The 22,146-nt window shown below is 41.3% G+C and overlaps 1 long non-coding RNA gene across 1 annotated transcript; it reads right to left on the bottom strand.

The window, feature by feature from the left end:
• Positions 1 to 54: 54 nt before the first annotated feature.
• Positions 55 to 21,240, bottom strand: LOC117976525 (uncharacterized). Its single transcript, XR_004667217.3, has 3 exons — positions 20,949 to 21,240; positions 19,919 to 20,428; positions 55 to 15,391 (listed from the first exon to the last, which is right to left on the bottom strand). It is a non-coding gene; the product is annotated as an uncharacterized LOC117976525 (long non-coding RNA).
• Positions 21,241 to 22,146: the final 906 nt, after the last annotated feature.

Genomic DNA, 22,146 nt, shown 5'->3' with positions numbered 1-22,146 from the left:
CTCACTCTATTGCCTCTAGAACAGGAAGGAATATATGGATACTGTAAATTGTTAAAGAACAAGTTGAAAGAATTTTATTTCCGGCAACATGGGCTGACAAGAACCAGAAAACAACAAAAACTTCTGGAATACATATCAAGAACCATTTTAAAAAATGTATCAATGAGCTGCAAAATAATTAAGAGTTCGCAAAGGCAAAAAAATTAAAATTAAAAAGTGAAATTAGAAACCCAAAGAAGTAATTAGATGCCATTTTTCACCCTTAAGATAGTTGCCAAGTGTCATACTGAAACTCTCTTTTCATAGTCTGGGAAGAAGATGGGGCAGCAGAATAGCAGACAAAGTTTAGATCCTGTCCAAGGTAGGAGGGTTAGCAGAAGACATCAAAAGGAGGACACCAGCCGGGCGCGGTGGCTCCAGCCTGTAATCGCAGCACTTTGGGAGGCTGAGGCGGGCGGATGACGAGTTCAGGAGATCGAGACCATCCTGGCTAACACGGTGAAACCCCATCTCTACTAAAAATACAACAATTAGCCGGGCGTAGTGGCGGGTGCCTGTAGTCCCAGCTACTCGGGAGGCTGAGGCAGGAGAATGGCGTGAACCCGGGAGGTGGAGGTTGCAGTGAGCCGAGAGTGCGCCACTGCACTCCAGCCTGGGCGACAGAGCCAGACTCTGTCTCAAAAAAAAGTAGGACACCAAAAAGATAGGTTTAGTGTAGGAGGGAACTATGAATCAACCTGTCTGCCTCCCCTGTCTCCTGCCCCCTCAATCCCTGCAGCCCCTGGAGCAGCAGACAAGATTGTCCATCCTGAGGGAAAACATCCCTCCTGAGAGTGAGGATACATTAATATATAACCATGGGCAGCCCTTCCACTGGTGGCTTCACACACAAACTGTATAATCTAAAAAGTCTCAAGCTGCAAATTTAAAGTGACATCAGGTTTTTAATGCCTTCCAGGTGCCTGGCAAAAGCAAAATGGAAGACAGCTTCATGGAATGTAAGTTTTTAATCAAAAATCACAAACATTTATAATGGGCAAGAGCCAGCAGAAACAATGTACAGAGGAAACAACCTACAGAGACTTAAGATATTAGAGTCACCAAACATCACATAAAGTGTGTCTTACATGTAAAGAAACAAGGGGATTAAAGAGCATGAATATGAAAATAACCAAGTAGATTGGGAAACATTACCAAATAGAAATCTGGATTTGAAAAATACCATAATTGAAATGGAAAGTTTAATGGATTAGTGTCACAGCCAACTAGATACTACCAAAAAGAGAATAATGGATATGAAGAAATAAATACATTTTTAGACTTGTAAAGACTTAAGACTTTCTTACCTGGAGACCTGCACCACAAGAAAAATTAAAGGATGTCTTTTAGGCCTTAAGAAGGATACCATATTGAAATCTAGATCTGCACAAAGGAATGAAGAACACTGGAAATAGTAACAACATGGACAAATATATGATTTGTTATTATTACTTAAGCCTCTTTAAAATATAATTGTTTAAACAAAAATAATAAAGTACTATGGAATTTACAACATGTAAAATAAAATGGATGACAGTCATAGCTTAAAGACTAGGAGGGAAGAAGTATACTGATGTGAGTTTCTTATACTAAAATGATATATTATCAACTGAAGGTAGACTGTGATCAGTTGAAGACATGCACTATAAACACTAAAGCAACCACATTAAAATAACAAGCCAAAGAATTGTAGCTGTTCAGGATAAAACAAACAATCTCATCAAAAAGTGGACTAAGGACATGAATAGACAATTCTCAAAAGAAGATATACTAATGGCCAGCAAACATTTGAAAAAAATACTCAACCTCACTAATTATCAGAGAAATGCAAATCAAAACCACAACACGATACCACCTTAATCCTGCAAGAATGACCATAATAAAAAAATCAAAAAATTAAAATAGATGTTGGTGTGGATGTGGTGAGAAGGGAACACTTTTACACTGTTGGTGGGAATGTAAACTAATACAACCACTATGGAAAACAGTGTGGCGATTCCTTAAAGAACTAAAAGTAGATCTACCACTTGATCCAGCAATCCCACTTCTGGTTATCTACCCAGAGGAAAAGAAATCATTACATGAAAAAGATACTTGCACATGCATGTTTATAGCAGCACCATTCACAATTGCAAAAATAAGGAACCAGCCCAAATGCTCATCGATCAACGAGTGAATAAAGAAAATGTGGTATATATGTGTATATGTATGCATGTGTGTATATGTATGTATGTGTGTATATATATGTGTGTGTGTATATACATATACACACACACACGCATACATGCCATGGAATACTACTGAGCCATAAAAAGGAACGAAATAATGGCATTTGCAACAACCTGGATGGAATTGGAGACCATTATTCCAAGTGAAGTAACTCGGAAATGGAAAACCAAACATTGTATATTGTTACTTGTAAGTGGGAGCTAAGCTATGAGTATGCAAAGGCGTAAGAATGATACAATGGACTTTGGGGACTTGGGGGAAAGGGTGGGAGGGGGTCGAGGGATAAAAGACTACACATTGGGTACAGTGTACACTGCTCTGGTGATGGATGCACAAAAATCTCAGACATTGCCACTAAAAAACTTATTCATGTACAAAACACTGCCTGTTCCCCGCAAAAACCTATTGAAATAAAAATAAAGAAGGGTAAAGAGGAAGCAGAAAAAAAAAACTGAAAAGCAACCAGTAAAGGAGAGTATGATGTTCACAAAGCCAAAGGAAAACATTATTTCAAGAAAATGGTGGCCAACTTTATCAAGTGCTGCTGAAAGTTGACATAAAATGAGACTTGATAATCAGCCATTGGATTTAGTAAAGTGGCTAGCCCTGATGACCTCACAAGAGTCCTTTGGGTGAAGTGATAAGGAGAAAGCTTGACTGAAAGGGATTTCTGAGAGAACAAAGTAGAGGGGTTCAATGCAGTAAGCACAGGCAACAATTTCAAAAAGCTTCACTCAAAAAAGGAATGGAGAAAAGGCAAGTAATTATAGAGGAAGTAGAGTCAAGATCACTGTGTTTAATGTTCTATAAGATGAGAAAAAATAATAGCATGTTTGCATGCCAATGGAAATCATCCACAGAGAGGGCAAAATTGATAATGTAGGAAATACAAGGAAGTATTTCTGGAATAATGTCCTTGGATTGGAAGTTAGGAAAAAGGAATATTGACTTTAGATGATAGATCATTCCATTCATCCATAGTAAGTGGCATATGAGTATATGAGCACAAATACAAGTGGATGGATAGATGTGTTCATGCCAACTCTTAAGGTTGCTTTCATGAAATAAAGGCAACATAGTACTTTTTCTCCACTTAAAAATTTACAATAGTTAATAATGTCATATAGAATTACGTGGAATTCTTGAAATATTCAGTGATTAAAAGATTATTTACTGAAGCATGCGTTCTGCCACGTATTTTTCTAGGCATTGGAGGTAAACCAGAGACAAGGTTCATACTTTTGTGAAGTGGGGACAAACAGATATATATCACAGGGCACAGAGCAAAGCCAGCTTTCATAGGGAAGTGAGGAGTCAAGTTCAGAGAGAGTGGGCCCGGGTCCACCATTCTTTCAATATCTACAGAACTGGGGTTGTAGAGGGGATGGTTTGAGGTCTTCTAGTGACTAATTTGAACTTGCCATTCCAGATTCATCTCTCATTCAGTCTTTGCCTACATACTTAGCTTCAGCGACTGCCAAATCTAACCACCCCAGTACAAAACTACACCAACATTTCCATGTGTACTGGTCTGTTTTTTTTTTTTATACTAACTCCTTAGCCTCAATGCCCTTTTCCCCTTCTCATAGCTTACCATTATTTTAACACCCTACACAAATAACACCTCTTCAGCACCTTTCTTCAAATAAAATGTATTATCTTAAGGTTTACAATTTAAAAAAAAAGAATTGTAGGCCAGGCGCAGTGGCTCACGCCTGTTATCCCAGCACTTTGGGAGGCTGAGGAGGGTGGATCATGAGGTCAGGAGATCGAGACCATCCTGGCTAATACGGTGAAACCCTGTCTCTACTAAAAATACAAAAAATTAGCCCGGTGTGGTGGTGGGCGCCTGTAGTCTCAGCTACTCAGGAGGCTGAGGCAGGAGAATGGCGTGAACCCAGGAAGCGGAGCTTGCAGTGAGCAGAGATCGCACCACTGCACTCTGGCCTGGGTGACAGAGTGAGACTCCATCTCAAAAAAAAAAAAAAAAAAAGAATTGTGGCCGTTTAACAAGAGAGATAAAATGAGATAAAATGGTACGATAAAAATACTTGATTAATTCAAAGGAAAATGGAAAAAGGAAATAAAAAACAGATGACATGAATAGAGAACATATGCAAGGTGAGTGGCTCAACCTAATCATATCAGTAATCATATTAAATGTAAATAGTCTAAATACCCCAACTAAAAGGCAGAGAATGTCAAATTACATTGAAAAACTAAGACCCAACTATATTCTGCCTATAAGAAAGGCACTATAAATATAAAGACACAAATAGGTTCAAAGTATAAAGATGGAAAAAGACATACCATGCTAAAACTAGTCAAAAGAAATTTAGAGTGGCTATATTAATATCAAAATAGATTTCAGAGCAAAGAATTATTTCTAGGAATTAAAGGTTATTTCATACTGACAATGTGGTCAGTGAAGAAGATATAACAATCCTAAATGTTTTTGTACCTAATAAGGCTTCAAAATGAATAAAAGAAAAACTAATAAAACATCAAAGAGAAATAGGAAAATGCATAACTATCAGATATTTTAATAGCCCTCTCTCAATATACTAGGAATACTTTTATGCCAATTAAATTCAACACCATGGATAAAATTGACAAATTTCTTCAAAGACAAATTACCAAAGGTCACCCAAGAAGAAATAGATAACCTGAATAGCCCTGTATCTATTAAAGAAACTCAAAATCGTTTTTTACACTTGATCTTAGGTAAAAGGCCTAGAAATGATGAAAAGTGTTGTTTTAAAACCTCCCTATAGGCTAGGCACAGTGGCTTATGCCTTTAATCCCAGCACCAGCACCTTGGGAGGTTGATGCAGGCAGATCACCTGAGGTCAGGAGTTCAAGACCAGCTTGGCCAACATGATGAAACCTCATCTCTACTAAAAATACAAAAATTCGCTGGGTATGGTGGCAGGCACCTGTAACCTCAGATACTTGTGAGGCTGAGGCAGGAAAATTGCTTGAACCTGGGATGGGGGGTGTTGTGGGAAGTCAGGGACCCCGAATGGAGGGACTGGCTGAAGCCATGGCAGAAGAACATAAATTGTGAAGATTTCATGGACATTTATTAGTTCCCCAAATTAATACTTTTATAATTTCTTACATCTGTCTTTACTGCAATCTCTGAACATAAATTGTGATTTCATGGACATTTATCACTTCCCCAGTCAATACTCTTGTGATTTCCTATGCCTGTCTTTACTTTAATCTCTTAATCCTGTCATCTTCATAAGCTGAGGATGTATGTCGCCTCAGGACCCTGTGATGATTGCGTTAACTGCACAAATTGTTTAAACAATATGAAATCTGGGCACCTTGAAAAAAGAACAGGATAACAGTGATGTTCAGGGAACAAGAGAGATATCCATTAGGTCTGGCTGCCTGAGAGCCGGGCGGAACAGAGCCATATTTCTCTTCTTTCAAAAGCAAATAGGAGAAATATCACTGAATTCTTTTTCTCAGCAAGGAAGAGCCCTGAGAAAGAGAATGTGTTCTTAAGGGGAGGTCTCTGAAATGGCCGCTCTGTGAACGTCTGCCTTTTATGGTCGCCAATAAGGGATGAAATAAGCCCCAGTCTCCCGTGGCACTCCCAGGCTTATTAGGATAAGGCAATCCCCACCTAATAAATTTTGGTTAGACCTGGTTATCTGCTCTCAAACACTGTCTCCTGATAATATGTTATCAATGACAATGCGTGCCCAAAACTTCAACAATTTTAATTTCGCCCCAGTCCTGTGATCTCACCCTGCCTCCATTTGCCTTGTGATATTTTATTACCTTGTGAAGCATGTGATCTCTGTGACCCACAACCTGTTCATACACTCCCTCCCCTTTTGAAAATCACTAATAAAAACTTGCTACTTTTGTGGCTTGGGGGGCATCATGGAACCTGCCGACATATGATGTCTCCCCTGGAAACCCAGCTTTGAAATTTCTCTCTTTTGTACTCTTTCCCTTTATTTCTCAGACTGGCCGACACTTAGGGAAAATAGAAAAGGACCCACATTGAATTATCAGGGGTTGCTTCCCCCAAGGTTGCAGTGAGCTGAGGTCACACCTCTGCACTCCAGCCTGGGCGACAGAGCGAGACTCTCCCTCAAAAAAAAAAAAAAAAAAAAAAGACCTGGCTCTGTGGCTCATCCCTGTAATCCCAGCAGTTTGGGAGGCTGAGGTGGGCGGATCATGAGGTCAGGATGAGGTCAGGAGATGGAGACCATCCTGGCTAACACAGTGAAACCCCTTGTCTAACAAAAATACAAAAAATTAGCCAGGCATGGTGGCATGAGCCTGTAATACCAGCTACTTGGGAGGCTGAGGCAAGAGAATCACTTGAACCCAGGAGGTGGAGGCTGCAGTGAGCCAAGATTGCACCACTACACTCCAGCCTGGGTGACAGAGGGAGACTCTGTCTCAAAAAAAAAAAAAAAAAAAGAATAACATAAAACCTCCCTATAAAGAAATTCCAGCCCAGATGGTGATAGTAGTGAATTTTACCAAACATTTAAGGGAGAAGTAATAACAATACTTCACAAACTCTTCCAAAAACTGAAGAGGAGGAAATACTTCCCAACTCAATCTATGAAGTCAGCATTACCCTGATACCAAAATTATCCTTGTACCCTGGCCAGACAAGGATATTAGAAGAAAACAAAACTACAGACCAATATTCCTCATGAACATAGGGCAAGAATTCTGTGCAAAAGTTTAGCAAATGGAATCCTAAATATAATAGAAAGGTAATACATCATAATTAAGTGGTATTTATCCTAGAAATGCAAGGTTGATTTAAGAATAAAAAAACAAATCAATGTAATTTACCACATAAACAAACTAAAAAATTATATGATCACCGTAATCAATACAGAAAAAACATTTGGCAAAATCCAACATCCATTATTGATAAAAACTGAGGCTAAATAGGAACAGAGGGAACTTCCTCAAGCTGATAAAGGGCAATTCCAAAAGTCCTTCAGCTAGCATCACACTTGATTGTGGAAGACTGAATACCTTCCCCTTCACATCAGGAACACACTAGGGCTGCCTGCCCTCACCACCTCTATCCAGCACTGTATTGGAGGCTGTAGACTGTGCAATCAGCCAAGAAACAGAAATAAAGGACATTCAGTTTGGAAAGAAAGACATAAATGGTCGTTATTCACAGATGACATGATTGTCTGTGTAGAAAATTCAGTGGAATGTACAAGAAATTAATAAGTGTGTTTATCAAGGTCTCAGGACAAATTAGTGTACAAAAATTGTTTAATGAGAGCTTTGTAACTTAATTCAAAATTAAAATGTAAAGCATGTATTATTGGTTGGATTAACCATCCCAAAATGTATACATATTGCAAAATATCATATTGTACACTATGAATAGATAAAATTTGTATTTGTCAAGTAAAAAAGAAAGAAATTAAAAAATTAACAACATTTACAATAGCATGAAAAATGTAAAGTACTTAGGAACAAATCTGACAAAAAATGTAAAAGGCCTGTACACAGAAAACTGTAAAACATTGCTATGATAAATTAAAGAAGCCATAAATAAATGGGGAGATATATGTTGTTTATGAGTGAGAAGACTCAATATTGTTAAGAGGTTATACTCTTAAAACACAGATTCAATATAGATTGACTACAATCCCAATCAAAATCCCAGCAGGCTATTTATTCGTGTCTAGATCCATTCCATCAAAGACCTGGCACCCAAAACAATCTGCCAACCCATTTGGGAAATAAGAGTCACCCCTGGTGTGCCTGAAAAGCACCGTCAGCTCCCCAGGTCGCCAGAAACAAAAGTCTTAACTGGCTCTGAGTGTTGGACATCAGATTACCCTGGTTTCAGCATAACGTACAGTCAAGTTCAGCTGAAACTGAAGCTGTCCATAACCGCTGCTTTACGTTGGCTTTGGGACCTGGCAACCACCATTCTACTTTCTGTCTGTATGAACTTGACTGTTCTAGGTATCCATGTAATCGCAATCTTGTAGCATTTGTCTTTTTGTGACTGGTTTATTTCACTGAACGCAATGTCCTGAAGATTCATTCATGTTGTTGCATGTATCAAATTTCCTTCCTTTTAAAAGCTGAATAATATTTCATTGTATGGATATACCACATTTTGCTTATGCATTCATCTGTCAATGAACACTTAACATGGCTTCCATCTTTTAGTTATTCTGAATAATACTGCTATGAACATGTCTCTTTATGTGTTTCATGCTATTGTTTTGGTTATATACCTGAAAGTGGCAATGCTGGATCATATGTTAATTCTGTGTATGGTTTTCTGAGGAGCCATCAAACTGTTTTCCACAGCGGCTGCACCATTTTATATTCCCACCAACAATGCATGGGGGTTTCAATTTCTCCACATCCTTGCCAATGCTTGTTATTTTCTGTTTGTTTTATTTTTGGATAATAGTCATTCTAACATGTGTGAAGTAGTATCCCACCTTGGTTTACATTTGCATTCCCTGATGACTAATGATGTCAAGGGTCTTTCCATGTGCTTTTTGTATATCTTCTTTGGAGAAATGTCTCCTCAAGTCCTTTGCCCATATTTAAATCAAGTTTTTAAAGTTATTTTAAGGATCAAATAAAATAGTGTATTTAGTACGCTGACTGGATCATAATAAACACTCCACAAAATGGTAAAAAATCGAGTTTTTTTGTTGTTGTCATCGAGTTAAATGATTTTTTTAATTGAGGTATATCTGTACAGATAAGCCACAAATCCCAAGAAAACAGATTGATGAATTATCACAAAGTGAACACATCTGGGACACCAGCCCTTAGATCAAGAAATAAAACATTACCAGAGCTCCCATGCAAACACTAAGATAATCACTATGCTGACTTATAACGCTATAGGTTCGTTTTGATTGTTTTGGAGCTTCACGGAAATGAAATAGTGTAGCACACATTCATTTGTATCAGGTTTCTTTCACTCAACATTATGTTGGTGAGATTCACCAACTGTGCATGGCAGTTATTAATCTATTTTCATTACCATAAAAATTCCATGATATAATATATATTTGTCCATTCTTCCGTGATTAACATTGGCTACTATGAAGAGTGCCTCTATCAGGATGCATTTCTTTTGGGTTTTCACATCGGAGTGGGATTTCAGGATCGTAGGGGTGCTCACCTTTAGCAGTATTCCCAAATAATTTTCCAAAGTAGTTGTGCTATTTCACATTTCCACCAGCAGTGTATAAATGTTTCAGTTACTTCACATTCTCACCAACACTTGGTATTAACAGTCTTCTTAATTTTAGCCATGCTGGTCGGTGTGTATTGGCTTCTCATTGTGGATCACATTTGTCTGACGTTTTATGAGGTTGGACATTTTTATATGCTTTCTGGCCATTTGGATGTTCATTTGTCTTTCCTTACTTCCTTTTTCTTTTTTTAAAAAATGAAGTTCCTATTCCTTTCTCTTGTTCATTTTTCTGTTGGATTCTTTATTTTATTTGTAGAAATTCTTCATGCACTCTGGACATGAGTCCTTTGCCTGTTATATTGTGACAAATATATTTCCCATTGGTGACTAATCTTTTCCCTCTCTTATTGAATTTCTTGAAGGATTCTTAATTTTAGTATCATCCAATGTATTGATCTTCTCCTTTTGGGGTAGTTTTTTTTTTCTATTGAAGAAATCATTCCCTGCCTTCTGAGGAGCTTTTAAATCTACATATGCCTACTAAACCCCACTGCTTTGATATATATTTTATGCTAGAAAATGAACTAGGCACTTTCATGATGTTATTGTCTATTTTGTAGGAAAATATCATCATCATCACTTTCCCAGGCCAGGACATGATATGTGTGCAGGATAATGCCATAGCTCCCTGACATCTGGAACTCTTCCTGCATTGGGGAGGGTGGGCCTGATGCCACAATGGGGTCAGGTGGGTGCTAATTCCCAACTCCACAGGTGCAGGGCTTGGAAAACAGAGGACAGCCAGGTCAGAGCTGTGGTCCTGCAATGGACTGAGGATATAGAAGAGTCTGTATTGCCATGGGGGTCCAGGGACTGCAGGAGGTGGGAGAGGAACAATCAGAAGATATATCCTGTGTGAGGAAGAGCAGAGCACAAGGGATGAGGCCCCAAGAAAAGGGCAAGAAGGGAGGGACCTCTTGCTTAGCAGCTCAGTATTACAGGCATCTAGAGGTGAGGGCACAGCCACTGGCTCCAAATGTACTATCTCTGACATTTGTTATTTTGGTGCAAGGACTGGGAGAAAGTTCTGCACGGTACAGAGCCTGCCCAGGAATGGTAGAGGATACCACAAAGCTTGTGGATGAGCAGTCAAGGCTGTCCTGTGGGCAGGGACTCCAGGGCATGTGAGCCACCCTGGAGCTGTGGATAGGGCCAGGCCTCCCAGGAGGGGCCCACACCAGCCTTTCTCTCTCACTCTTTCTGAATCAAGAATGTTGAACACACAATGAAAAGTCCAACTTACAAAAAGAAAGTATTTGCCTGATGAGGTTAGAACTGGTATTATAATTAGTTTGCCGATCTATATATTGTGACAGAAAGCAGATCAGTTGTTGCTTGGGGTGGAGCATGGCAGGAGAGGCAGGAGGAAGAGATCACAAAGGAGCACAAGAAAACCTATGGGGGATGGACATGCTCGCTGTCTTGATAACAGTGATGGTTTCACGGGTGCACAAGTCCTCCTATTATATGTCAGTCACCCCTCAGTGAGGCTGTTATGCATCCTCCCGACACACAGACACACAGACACACACACACACACACGTAGTTGCAATGAAATGGTTTAAGATATACTTGACTTCCAAAAGTACACGCTCTCCAAGCCTGCCAATTTGGCTCTTCCAAGTGTCCCAGTCACTAGGGAGCGAGACCAACATTTGGCCTGACTCCAGCTGCAACATGGCTGCTGACACTACTTCAGGTTCAAAGTTCTGAGACTCCATGAAGCCCCAACAGAGAAGGAAAGACTACCAACCACACATCTGTCTTGCCCCTGACTACTACACACAGGAAATCACTGGAGCTTCTGACTTGAATTTTAAAATCTGTGGGCCCAAGACAGGAGATGTCCCTCCCAACCCCTCTCCCCCCATTCATGGGAAAAGTGGCAATTGAGAGTGGAGGAGAGGATTAAAATACTAAGGGAATGAAACACATCTGAGGGTCCTCGGTTCATTGCTGAGAATGGCTGTTGGAATGATAACCACACACCTTAGAGAACAAGAATTGTGGGTAATTTTCCTTCCTGCAAACAGTATGTTTCTTTACTAGTTTCTTACTGCAGGAGGCTTTAAAGCTCCATAGAATATCTTCAGTAATAAGGAACAAAATGAAAAATAAAAAATAATGGTAATTGTCACAGCTAACAGATTGCTATTAGCAAAGATTTTCAGAAAGGTGTAAAAATCAGCAGGCTATATTTTTACCTAAATGATCCCTGCAGTCTATGAAGAGGTGCCTCCAAGGTAGCTAAGACACTGACCTGCCATCACGGGACATTCCCGCCCTGGTCCGGGAGGCCTGAGCTGACCCCGTCCACTTCAGCTCCTCTGTGAAGTGATCGACTCTGGTGCTGATCACTTGTTCCCTCTGGTAATTGACAGCTGTTGCCAGGAAGCTGACCAAGGACATTGCTGAGGACCAGGCAGGGGCAAACAGGCTCCCACCCTGGGACCATTAGCACAGGGCTCTCACCATCTGAGCACCAGCTCCAGAGAAAAAGGAGAAAGAGTTGGTAATGTTACCGGGAGGTGTGGGGTCTTCAGTTCTTGTCTTCTTGGAGGAAAGAATTCAGCCAAGAAGTAAGCAGTGACAGTGAAGCAGCTGCAGAGTTTATTTAAAGAGAGAGTACCCTCTAAAAGCCAAGTCACAGCGGGCTGCTTGGAAAAAGAGACAGCGTTGATCTGCACTGGGAAAGTTCCCTTATGATGGTCTTATATGATTATTCATGAAAGTGGCTGTGAAGGGGTGTTACTAGCAAACATGTTTTGGGTGGTCTCCTGGGTGCACATGCTGTATGGTCATACACGCTAGTACATATATCACACGTCTTAGTAATGTCTGAAATCTCCACCCAGGGGCATGTTTTTTTTTACCATTATAATGAGTAAATGTTACCTTCAGGGCAAGCCAAGTCGAAGTGTGCATGCTTGCTATTAGGGAAAGCCCCTACTGAAGTTATCTCCTGTCAGGGTCAGATAAGTCCCAGTTAGGACCAGAGAAGCCAAACCTCAAGTCCAGATGTGGACTTGGGTGACTGAGGGTCTGAGGAGTGAATTGTTTGCTTCACAGTAAAATCTAAAACATTTATGCAGTACGTGAGTCGATGCATCTTCAACACAGGAGTGTCCAGCCTGGAAAACCAGGGGCCACCCTAGGGAAAGACCCAATGACATCACAATCTTTAAATAGGAATAAGAGGAACAAGGCTGGTGGACATCTCCCTGAGGGCATTAGTTTCCAAATATTTGAGCAAGGCCTCCTTTGCAAATCTGGGTGATGGTTATCAAGATAGGGACAAGAGGTATCCAGCAACAGGTGTATTTTATAAAAATTAGTTATGTAAACATTAAACATTTAGCTTGTAAAAATTAAAACACCACAGCAGTGTATTTGAAAACTAAACATTTCTCATTATTACACCTACTAGAGATAACTAGCAATGGCTAAACAAAAAGTTCGGTGCATGTTCTGTGTACACTGACTGCCTGAACCTTTCAAGTCTATTTGGCTTCTGATTTGGATAGGGAGAGTCAAGCACCAAGCTTGACTCGGGAGGGAGAACACTATCCAAATGAATGTAGCTCCAGTATGAATAGCAAGAGTTTATATAGAAAGGGACTCACCTAAAAAGTTATCTGATTTTATTCAATTATTGAGCTTGACAGTAAAAGGTTGGATAACAAGGGATAGCTGTAATCACACACACGATGAGAACACAAACTGCTTCTAATATTCATAAACGAGTAAGTATCTGAGACAGGTCTCAATCAATTTAGAAGTTTATTTTGCCAAGATTAAGGACAAGTTGGAAGGAAAAAACACAGAATCATATAAACAATCTGTGGTCTGTGCCCTTCTCCAAAGACGATGCTGAGGCTTCAATATTTAAAGGGGAAGAGTATGCTGGAGGGGAAAGAGGAAGGGTATGGCCACATTACTGAATCCACACATTGCAAAAGAAAAGGATAAGGCAGGGGAATAGTCAATTTTGTATTCATCTTATGCTCAGTAAATCAGCACTTCACATAAGGTAAGATGAGGACAGAGCACCTACCTGTGGGGATATTTAACCTTCTATCTGGAGCTGTGTGCTTAGGAGCAAAAAGAAAGTCAGCTTCTTGCATGACTCAGCTTTCAGCTTAACTTTCTCCTTTTGGCAGAGTGAATTGGGGTCCCAAGTTTCTATTTTCCTTTCACACATTTGAAACTAGACTTGATTTTGCTTAGAAATGTGACATTTATTTATACTTCTAAACAAAATCAAGGCTAGTTATCAATTGCCCATTTTCAGAGAATGAGAAAGCCCAAGAGCTCATGACTCCTTCCCATTTCCTTGGGTTATGGATACCAGGACCCTGGGTTCTGCAGAGCCTGGGGACAGTGGATGAGAGAATGCTGTTTCTGAGCATGATATGGCTGCTGTCAGATCCCTGCTCCTAAACTTACTAGGAAGTGACTGGTCAACAAAAAGAGTCAAACTCTAAAATATTTGAAGAGATTTATTCTGAGCCAAATGTAAGTGACCAATGGGCCATGACACAGCCCTCAGGAGACCCTGAGAACATGTGCACAAGATGGTCAGGGCACAGCCTAGTTTTACACATTTTAGGGAGACATGAGACATCAGTCAATACATGTAAGGTATATATTGTTTCATTCTGGAAGGGCAGGACAACTTGAAGTGGGGACTTCCAGGTTATAGGTAGATTTTAAAATTTTCTGATTGGCAATTGGTTGAAAGAGTTATTATCAGTAGAAAGGAATGTCTGTGTTAAGATAAGGCGTTGGAGAAACCTAGATATTATCAGGAAGATAAAGCCTCCAGGTAGCAGGCTTCAGAGAAAATAGATGTTAAATATTTCTGATCAGAATCTTAGGTTTGATGTTGATGTCTTAAGGTCTGTGTTGATGTTAATGCTGGAGAAATATAATGAGGCATGTCCAATGCTCTCTTCCATCATGGCCTGAACAAGATTATCAGTTTCACTCTGGAATCCCTATGGCTGAGAGGAGGGGTACATTCAGATGGTTGAAGGGCTTAGAATTTTATTTTTGGTTTCCATTCTTCCCTTTATGGCCAATATTTGCCAGCATCAGCATCAATGGCTATTAATTTTTTTCCCCCTAGCACTGCTTGGGTGGCATATCTGCCTGCCCTGTGTCCATCCTGTCCTTCAGTGAGACTCCCTGTGGTGGAGGGACTTGAAGTCAAAATACTTACAGACAAGTAAGTGTTCTAGGAAAGATAGGAATGGACTCGGACAGGCATTCATTACCCCTTAAAAGATTTATTTAAAGTAAAGAGCCAAAAACAAAAAGCCAATGGCGAGTTTACAAAAATTGACTTTTCTTTCATTTCTATGCGTTGAGCTACTATAATCTTGGTTTTAATTACAGACTTACAGTGATTAACTATACAAAACATATACATTTTTCTAAAAAATAATTTTATATATCTAAATACATATATCTGCAAAACTTATAACTGGGAGTATTATGCCCAGGAGGCTTGGTCATGAGGTATCTTTATCCTCTTATTTTCTTTTAATTCCAGGAAGCAGGACATTTTTCATGGTTGGGGTGGATAAAAAGGTGCCACGTAATAGCTGAGAAAGCAAAGTTCTTTGTTTTACAAGCTGTTTAGGCACTTGTGTACCCTCCTTGATTTGCAGTGTCTGAGCTAACTGTATCCCTCAAAACCAGCCCTTACAATCTCATGCACCCATCTCTTCTGCAACAGTCTCTGGGCCTAGAGGGAGGGTGCTTGCATAGTCTTAGCAGTAGGACATTTGCAATGAAAAACAGATCGGGTCCAGGGGGATGCCAAATAATGGAGATTTGCATCTCTAATCTTCAGAATGCCATGATTCTGGTTTCCTTTGAAGTGAAACAAGGAGAGATAAATAAGATTAATATTTTGACCATCAGAAGAGTACTTGTGTGTCAAAACAGAAAAAATACCCTATTTCATTAGGTCACCAACTGAAAATATGAAGAAAAATGATAATCTTGTACTCATTAGAAGATTATTATAACTATGAAAACTTTCAGGATTCTCAGGATCATCTTGGCTATACGGGGTCTTCTTTGGTTCTGTATGAAATTTAAAGTAGATTTTTCTAATTCTGTGAAGAATGTCAGTGGTAGTTTGATGGGAATAGCATTGAATCTATAAATTACTTTGGGCAATATGGCCATTTTTATAGTATTGATTTTTCCTATCCATGGGGATGGAATGTTTTTCCATTTGTTTATGTCTTCTTATTTCCTTGAGCAGTGGTTTGTAGTTCTCCTTGAAGAGGTCTTTCACATCCCTTGTTAGCTGTATTTCTAGGTATTTTATTCATTTTTTTAGCAATTGTGAATGGGAGTTCATTCATTATTTGTCTCTCTGCTTGTTTATTGTTGGTGTAAAGGAATGCTTGTGATTTTTGGACATTGATTTTATATCATGGGACTTTGCTGAAGTTGCTTATCAGTTTAAGGGGTTTTGGGGCTGAGATTATGGAGTTTTCTAAATATAACAGCATATCATCTGCAATCAGAGGCAACTTGACTTCCTTTCTTCCTATATGAATACCCTTTATTTCTTCCTCTTGCCTGATTGCCCTTGCCAGAACTTCCAATACTATGTTGAATAGAAGTGGTGAGAGAGGGCTTCCTTGTCTTGTACCACTTTTCAAAGGCAATGCTTCCAGCTTTTGCCCATTGACTGTGATATTGGCTGTAGGGTTGTCATAAATAGCTCTTATTATTTTGAGACATGTTCCATGAATACTTAGTTTATTGAGAGTTTTTAACATGAAGTTGTGTCGAATTTTATCAAAGGCCTTTTCTGCACCTATTGAGATAATCACGTGGTTTTTGTCTTTGGTTCTGTTTATGTTGATGGATTATGTTTATTTATTTGTGCATGGTGGAACAGTCTTGTATCCCAGGGATGAAGCTGACTTGATTGTGGTGGATAAGTGTTTTGATGTGCTGCTGAATTCGGTTTGCTAGTATTTTATTGAGGATTTGTGCATCGATGTTCATCAGGGATATTGGCCTGAAGTGTGTGTGTGTGTGTGTGTGTGTGTGTGTGTGTATGTATGTGTCTTCCTGATTTTGGTATCAGGATGATGCTGGCTTCATAAAATGAGTTAGGGGGAAGTCACTCCTTTTCAATTTTTCGGAATAGCAAAAAGAACAAAGTTGGAGGCATCACACTACTTCAAACTATACTACAAGGCTACACTAACCAACACAGCATGGTACTGGTACCAAAACAGACATATAGACTAATGAAACAGAACAGAGACCTCAGAAATAACACCATACATCTACATCCATATGATCTTCAACAAACCTGACAAAAACAAGCAATGAAGAAAGAATCTCCTATTCAACAAATAGTGCTGGGAAAATTCACTAGCCATATGCAGAAAATTGAAACTGGAACCCTTCCTTAAATCTTAAACTTAAGACTTTAAACCTTAAACGTAAGACTTAAATGTCAAGCCCCAAACCATAAAAACCCTAGAAGAAAACCTAGGCAATACCATTCACGACATAGGCATGAGCAAAGACTTCACGACAAAAATGCCAAAAGCAACTGCAACAGAAGCCAAGATTGACAAATGAGATCTAAGTAAACTAAAGAGCTTCTGCACAGCAAAAGAAACTATCATCACAGTGAATAGGCAAACACCAGAATGGGAGAAAAATTTTGCAATCTACCCATCTGACAAAGGTCTAATAGCCAGAATTTACAAGGAAATTAAACAAATTCACAAGAAAAAAACAAACAACCCAATCAAAAAATGGGCAAAGAACATGAACAGACACTTCTCCAAAGAAGATATTTACATGGCCAACAAACATATAAAAAAAGCTCAACATCACTGATTATTTGAGAAATGCAAATCAAAACTACAATGAGATACCATCTCACACCAGTCAGGATGGCGATTATTAAAAAATCAAGAAACAGTAGAAGCTGACCAGGCTGTGGAGAAATAGGAATGCTTTTACACTGTTGGTGGGCATGTAAATTAGTTCAACCATTGTGGAAGACAGTATGACGATTCCTCAAGGATCTAAAACCAGAAATACCATTTGACCCAGCAATCCCATTACTGGATATATACCCAAAATAATATAAATTATTCTACTATAACGACACATGCACACATATGTTTATTGCAGCACTATTTACAATAGCAAAGTCATGGAACTAGTCCAAATGCCCAACAATGATAGACTGGATAAACAAAATGTAGTCCATATACATCATGGAATACTATGCAGCCATAAAAGGAATGAGATCATGTCCTTTGCAGGGACATGGATGAAGCTGGAAGCCATCATCCTTAGCAAACTAAAACAGGAACAGAAAACCAAACACCACATGTTCTCACTCATAAGTGGGAGTTGAACAATGAGAACACATGGACACAGGAGTGGAAAAGCACACACCAGGGCCTGTTGGGGGGTGAGGGGTGAGGGGAGGGAACTTAAAGGATGGGTCAATAGGTATTAGCAAACCACCATGGCACGTGTATACCTACTTAACAAACCTGCACATTCTGCACATGTATCCTGGAACTTAAAGGAAAATAAAATAAAATAGAAAAATTTTATGATTCAATTTGTACTCAATAAAATAAAAGCCAGAGCTGACATTTATTAACAAGCATTACCCTTTTCCCTTGAAGCAATCTCTCTGTCTCTCTCTAGTTCTCCTTTTTTATTAAAGAGAAGTCATAGTGAGAACAATTTGTGTGAAAAATAAGTTTTAGGCTTATTATGGTTGGCTTGTGATATGGCTTGACTCTGTGTCCTCACCCAAATCTCATTTCAAATTGTCATCCCTCCTGGTGGGAGGTGATTGTATCATGGGAGTTGTTTCACCCATGCTGTTTTCATGATAGTGAGTTATGAAATCTGATGATTGTATAAGTGTTTGACATTTTATCCTTTACACACACACACACACACACACAGTCTCTCCTGTCACCTTTTGAAGAAGGTGCCTACTTTCCTTTCTATCATAACTGTAAGTTTTCTGAGGCCTCCCCGGCTATGCAGAACTGTCAGTTAAACCTCTTTTGTTTATAAATTACCCAGTCTCAGGGATATCTTTATAGCAGTGTGAGAAGGGACTAGTACAGCCTGAGTATTCACTTAAAGTGCAGAAAGAATTAATTGGTCATATAGGCTCCTCTTAAGTTGGGTTTGTTGGAATTTACCTAAAATTAAGTTATTCTAGTCAAAGCCTGGGTAAAATAACCAGTGTCTCCATTTGTCCCATTTTACAATAAAAGATGTACTTAAGCAAATAACTATATTGTCACCTAATCAGAATACTCACAGCTTTCAAATTATGGATAACCTAGAGAAAAATAAACTTGCTCACAAAAACACACTTCACCCAATTTTTCTCAACTATAAATAACTCAAAATAAAAACATTTGCTTGACTCTTCTTTAATAAGAGCAGTGGCTTTCAAACACAATGTTTGGAACTGCTATCCACAAGCCAAACAGCTCCTGTTAGATGGGAACCGCCTATCAAGCACTGTAGAATATGTAGCAGTTCTTCACATAGTTAGAGTCAGTCCTATGGGAAAACAGAGGCTCTTTGCTTATGAGTATTATTCTCCTTGCATTCCTCAGGTAGCAAGATGCTATATCAAAAGTATTTGGGTCCCCAGCAGGGATTTGGGCCAAAGGACTCAGGGCATTTGGTTGATCTTCATCTTATTTGTCTCAACATTGCCCCAGGCAATATTATCTTCCTCATTATAACTTTTGCCTTTTGATTAAAAAACATTTTCTATCTGGGGCAAATAACGACTAAGTATTCAAAGCTATCTGTGATTCTTCTGGGGCAGGTCCTTGGACTTCCTTTTCCTTTCAATTTTTTTTATTTCCCTAATCATTTATCAAGCATCTTTAAGAGCCCTGAGGGACAGCAAATTTGATAAGGCTTTTCTATCATATGATTGTGCTGAAGCAATGCTAACCAGAGTGCCAACGAAAAAGAGGCCCTTTCAACTCCTAAATTTCTTATTGCATGAGTCCAAGCCACATTTTGAAAAGCCTGCTGGAGGAGTAAAGAAGTTTCTGCAAAGTTCAATCCACCCCCAATCCTCCAATGCCCAGGTAGCTCTGACGGAACCTCCCCTGCATCCAGCTCCAGCCCCAGCCCAGTCCCATGGGATCCCAGACATTCCTTACAGCCAAAAGATTCAAGGAGTCAGTCCACCCACGAGCAGAGGGGAGGATGTTTCTCAAGAATGAGACAGGAAGTGCAGAGGAAATGCACTCGTCCTAGAAGACAAGGCCAGTCACGGTGGCGTAGCGCTCATCCTAGGCAATCCACCCACCCATGAAGTGAAACATGGAGACCGAGGAAGCTTACCTGTCTGAGACACGTATGGTAGCCAAGAGCTCCAGGGTCATCAGACCTGCCCAACCCAGCAGAAACAGGTTTGGAGAGAGAAACAGTCATGACACGAATCTCCAGGAATTGTCTCCCTGATGGACGGGGAAGTGATCTTCATAGAAGATATTCAGCCAGACCAAGAGGCATCTAGGCCGCTGAGAAACAGGGGAGACAGAGGAAGAGGGAGGACAGAGCAGAGGCCAGAGCCCAGGCAGGATACGGCGCCGTGCCACCGCCACGGGCATAAGGGGAGGGGTGCGAAGCGGGTGGCTTGTCCATAGAGGCCAGCGTTCCAGGGACAAGGATTGTTGCCGTCTCCCATTCCCGGCTTCCTCTTCAAGATTGTGTCGTGGTGTGGCTTCATTTCGCAGAGAAGAGGCGTGGAAAGGTACAACCATCTTCTTGGACGTGGGTCTGCTCCTCTCCTGCCGGACAATGTGCTACCGTGGGGCTTTTGTCCTGGGCTGGACTGTGGTCCTCTTGATCCTAGAAAAGAGGCCGCTCAGGATGGGGATGAGACTTCCATTGCTCCGGCCCGACGCATCCCCTCACGTGATCGAGGCCTTCACAGACCCAAAGCGGAGCCACCGCGAAAACGATGGACAGCCGGCCACAGGACCCAGGGAGAGACGCAGAAAGAGGCTCACGAAAGACCGACTGACATGCAAGAAATCGCTTTCTGACGCACAGGGCACATTCATCCAAACACACACGCACAAGGGCACACACACACACACACACACAGAAACCGACACAGAGAGGGAAAGAAATAGTGATAGCGAGAGAGAAGAGAATGGCACACACACACACACACACACACACACACACACGCACACAGTCATACAGCGGTGTCATGGAAGCACCCCCACCTCAGGCGGCAGGCAATCCTTGAGGCTGCAGGGTTCTGCTCTCCACGCGAACGACCCTCGGGTGAGAGAGAAGCCCACGGACACACAGGCAGACCTGTCCTCCAGATCACGGGGGCACGACTTTTGGGGAGACTCACCCGAACACCGTCCGGGCAGGCCTGAGGATGGGATGCCGCGCTGCTTCCCCGGCCTCCGTCTGTGGTTTCGTCATCCTGGTCGGCCCATTTCAGGTCCTGGCATCCAGAGACGCTCCTGTGGACCCCATGGAGAAGTCAGGCCAGAGCCTCGGAGCCCCGACACCGAAGCCCTGCCACGGAGGGCTCCTGCTTTGCCAAGCCTCAGGGAGTGGTTTCTACGACAACCCTGGGAATCGCTGTGATGGGGAGAAGCGGCTCGCTCCTCGCGCATGCGCATTGACTTGGCCAAGTCCTGCGTAGCTCCTGGAAGTCAGGCTGAGGTCCCTTTAAACAATGGCAGCTGCGCGGAGGCAGTGGGGCGGTTCTTGCTGCAGCAGCGGTGGCGGCTGGATACGGGGCCCAGTATGGGGCGGCGTGGGCGAGGGGACCGCGGACGTCCAGTACCAAACCGTGTCACCTGGAGTGACTGGCTCTCCAAGGGCCAGCTGGCCATCGTATCCTGGAGATGGTCAACAAAGCTTTGACCCTGACCAGAAAGGAAAATGCTGGCAGTGCCCTGGACTGAGGACAGCCAGGACATATCACGCTTACCTGCGAAGGGCCCATACACAAAGGCTCCTGGAGAAGCACAGGGCCTGTCACCAAGATGAACATCTGGGGATTGTGACCCTGGGGACTGGCTATGTGGGTGTACTGTGTGAGCTGCCCCAAAATGCCACCCAGAAAGTGGAAATGGCCCTGGAAAGCTGTAGCAGGGAAACCCCTCCCTGGTGAGTTATTCTCCACCTGCCTCCCTCTGTTCCTGGCAGCCCTGCCCCATCTCGATTTTCAACTCCAGTTGTGTCTGCCTGGCGGGTGGCATGGCCAGCGTTAGTATTTCCTTCTGCAGCTCAGTGATGGGCTCCAGCAGCCCTCACCATGCCTCAGAACCTGAGACCCTTAGGGAAGGACAGGACATGCTGCAAACACAAACCCGGTGAGAGAGGGTCTTCCGGCCACAGAGGTCACAGGTAGGGGTCTATAGACTCCAGTTCTGAGTTCCTGACCAGGTTTCAACCATAAGCATGCTCTTTAACCTTATTATTTCTTGTCATTCCCATCTGTGACATGGGGAAGGCACCCACCTCAGAGGTTTTGTGAGCAATAAATGAATACGATTAAAGTGCCTTTCCTGGTGCTACACATAAAGCCAGGCATG

The sequence above is a fragment of the Pan paniscus genome, chromosome 19, assembly GCF_029289425.2.
Source record: "Pan paniscus chromosome 19, NHGRI_mPanPan1-v2.0_pri, whole genome shotgun sequence".
Lineage (NCBI taxonomy): Eukaryota > Metazoa > Chordata > Mammalia > Primates > Hominidae > Pan > Pan paniscus.
Note: the sequence above shows the minus strand (reverse complement) of the source record. Positions and strands in the feature narration are given on the sequence as shown.